At 44.6% G+C, this 3053-nt stretch overlaps 1 non-coding gene across 1 annotated transcript; it reads left to right on the top strand.

The window, feature by feature from the left end:
• Positions 1-2726: 2726 nt before the first annotated feature.
• Positions 2727-2833, top strand: LOC115833995. The gene has a single exon (XR_004029158.1). It is a non-coding gene; the product is annotated as a U6 spliceosomal RNA (small nuclear RNA).
• Positions 2834-3053: the final 220 nt, after the last annotated feature.

Raw genomic sequence — 3053 nt, 5'->3', positions numbered from 1 at the left:
CTTGAGCTGTGGTGGGCTCCACCCAGTTCGAGCTTCCTGGCTGCTTTGTTTACCTAAGCAAGCCTGGGCAATGGCGGGCGCCCCTCCCCCAGCCTCGCTGCCGCCTTGCAGCTTGATCTCAGACTGCTGTGCTAGCAATCAGCGAGACTCCGTGGGCATAGGACCCTCCGAGCCAGGTGCGGGACACAATCTCCTAGTGTGCCGTTTTCCAGGCCCGTTGGAAAAGCGCAGTATTAGGATGGGACTGACCCGATATTCCAGGTGCCGTCTGTTTCCCCTTTCTTTGACTAGGAAAGGGAACTCCCTGACCCCTTGCGCTTCCCGAGTGAGGCAATGCCTCGCCCTGCTTCGGCTAGCGCACAGTGCGCTTCACCGACTGTCCTGCACCCACTGTTAGGCACTCCCTAGTGAGATGAAACCGGTACCTCAAGCAGAAATGTAGAAATCATCCGTCTTCTGTGTCGCTGGGGCTGGGAGCTGGAGACCGGAGCTGTTCCTATTCGGCCATCTTCGGCTTACATTATCTTATGTAAAATGTAGATCTATTGAGCACTAGATAAATGCATAATTGACTGCCCCCCATTCCTTTCTTTTCACATGTGAAATGTGAATTCACTGAGTGCTAATCAAAGCCTCCAAAGAATATAACTGTTTGCTTCACTGCCTACCCTCCCCTTTCTTTTTCTTTCCTCCTCCTCCTCCTGCCTGCTCTTTCTCCTTTAAATATTGAAGTCCTCGGCCAGGCGCGGTGGCTTATGCCTGTAATCCCAGCACTTTAGGAGGCCGAGGGGGGTGGATCACGAGGTCAGGAGATAGAGACCATCCTGGCTAACACGGTGAAACCCTGTCTCTCTATCTGAATAATTTCTAAGTAAGAGATTCACCCTCCTCTGTTTGTTTACTACTAGAAACTTGCTTTTTGAGAGACTAAGCCAAGCATCTACTCACCTATGACGCAGCAATAGATAGCACTCTTAGTTATTAGCCAATAGAAATGCATGTATGCGTGTGCCAAAATATATGAAAATATTATTCATAGCAGCATGATTTGTAAAATCTAAATACGACACAATTGTCTACCAACAGTGAAGGGGCAAGAAGTGTGAGCTATTTATAAAGTGGAGCATTGGACAGCCATGGGAGTGAATAGGCGACGACCACACACAGCGAGATGATGAGACCCAGGGGCATGATGGTGGCTGTATAATGGCATTCAACTGGGACTGGCAGAACTCATCTGTGTTAGAAATCAAGAGTGGCTACTCTAGGGTTGGGGAGGGTGGTTTATGACTGAGTAGGATCCAGAGGTGTTTCCGGGAGGCTGTGATTGCTGTACTTTGATGTGGGTGTTGTTTACCCGAGTGTTCACTTTGTGAAACTCCACTGCCCACTTGTGGATTGTCCTCCTTTCTCCATGCATGCTGTCCTTCACTCAAATAGACATTTCTGGTGTTTTGACACAATTCTATCTATGGTAAGAAGAATCGCTCTTACTGCACATCTTTGGAAAATGCTGCATTGAAAAAATTAGTGCAACTTTTTTTAATTCCAGGAAATAAATACATGTAAAGAGGAAAATCTACAACAAGAGCAGTAGGCTTGGGAGCTGACACCAGAACAGCTTTGGAAATGGCTCTCAAGCCAGGAACTAGGAAATCAAAACCCAAACAGGCCCATGGGAGGTAGAGTCATATGATGCCCAAGTAGTGCATGAATGAATGAGTCGTGGGCAGTGCCCCATGCTGTGGCTGGCCAGTCATGAACTTGGGGAAAATAGAGTTGGAAAATTAGGAGGTGGAGGAGAGAGGTACGCATAGACCTCTTGCTATAGGCAGAGTGTGTGACAATAGTGATTGTGTGTGGATGCCCATCAGAGGGTCTTTAAGGGAATGGGGCTCCCTGTAACCAGGTGGGCAAGATGGCTTGATGGACGATGCCACTCAGCCACACAGGCCTTGCTCATGGAGTCCGTGCACAAAGTGGCCACGGTGGCTGCGATGGACACTGCATGGGCACAGCAATTGAGTCACCACTTACCAAGGCTGACCTGGCAGCTGCCACTGTTGAGGGCCAAGCCTGCCAAAAGCAGCTATTTCTTTGGACAGAGAAATAAAACAGGCAATGGTAATTAAGAATAAAATAGCATTACGACAGATAAATATGCCACTAAAGATATGGTAGAGGTTTAAATAATTTTGAAACTATGAACAAGATTACGTCAATGGGAAGGACATACTACAAGTAAAGAAGTTAAAACCGTTGTAAAACTTTATTTCCCTTCAGGCATATCCAGACTGTTTTACAGATAAATTCTACCAAAACTTCGAAGAAGGTTACTGAATGAGGAAACAGAGAAAGCCAGTAAACTCATCATTGTTTATGTATAAATAACATTGATTCTAAAGTCAGCTAGGGAATACATAAGAGAAAAGCATGATAAGATAATCACTTCTAAGCAATTAGAGGTTAAAATACTGAGAAAAATAGCAGTAGACTGTGTCCACCAGTGAGCTATGAACAAATTAAATATCCTGCCCAGGTTATGTATCCCAATAATACAAGAATATTTAAACTTTAAATCTGTAATGCATCTTACCACTTAATTAAAGAATAAAAGACGGAGATAATCACATTTCACTAGATGCAGAAATTACTGCAGATGAAACTCAACACTCCATCTCACCCACATTTCTTCACTTACCTCCACTTCTAAGAACTTGTGATCAGTACTCGCTTTGGCAGCACACATATTAAAATTGGAAAGATACAGAGAAGATTAGCATGGCCCCTGCATAAGGGTGACACGCAAATTCGTGAAGCATTCCATATTTTTAAACTCTCAATAAACTAGATATTGAAGGAACATACCTCAAAATAATAAAAGCCATCTATGACAAACCCATAACCAATATCATACTGAATGGACAAAAGCTGGAAACAATCCCCTTTAACACCAGCACAAGACAAGGATGCCCTCTCTCGCCACTCCTATTCAACACAGTATTGGAAGTTCTGGCCAGGGCAATCAGGTAAGAAAAAGAAAGGATATTCAA

The sequence above is a fragment of the Nomascus leucogenys genome, unplaced genomic scaffold, assembly GCF_006542625.1.
Source record: "Nomascus leucogenys isolate Asia unplaced genomic scaffold, Asia_NLE_v1 000602F_174668_qpd_obj, whole genome shotgun sequence".
Classification (NCBI taxonomy): domain Eukaryota; kingdom Metazoa; phylum Chordata; class Mammalia; order Primates; family Hylobatidae; genus Nomascus; species Nomascus leucogenys.
This window is presented reverse-complemented; position numbering and strand designations above follow the sequence as displayed.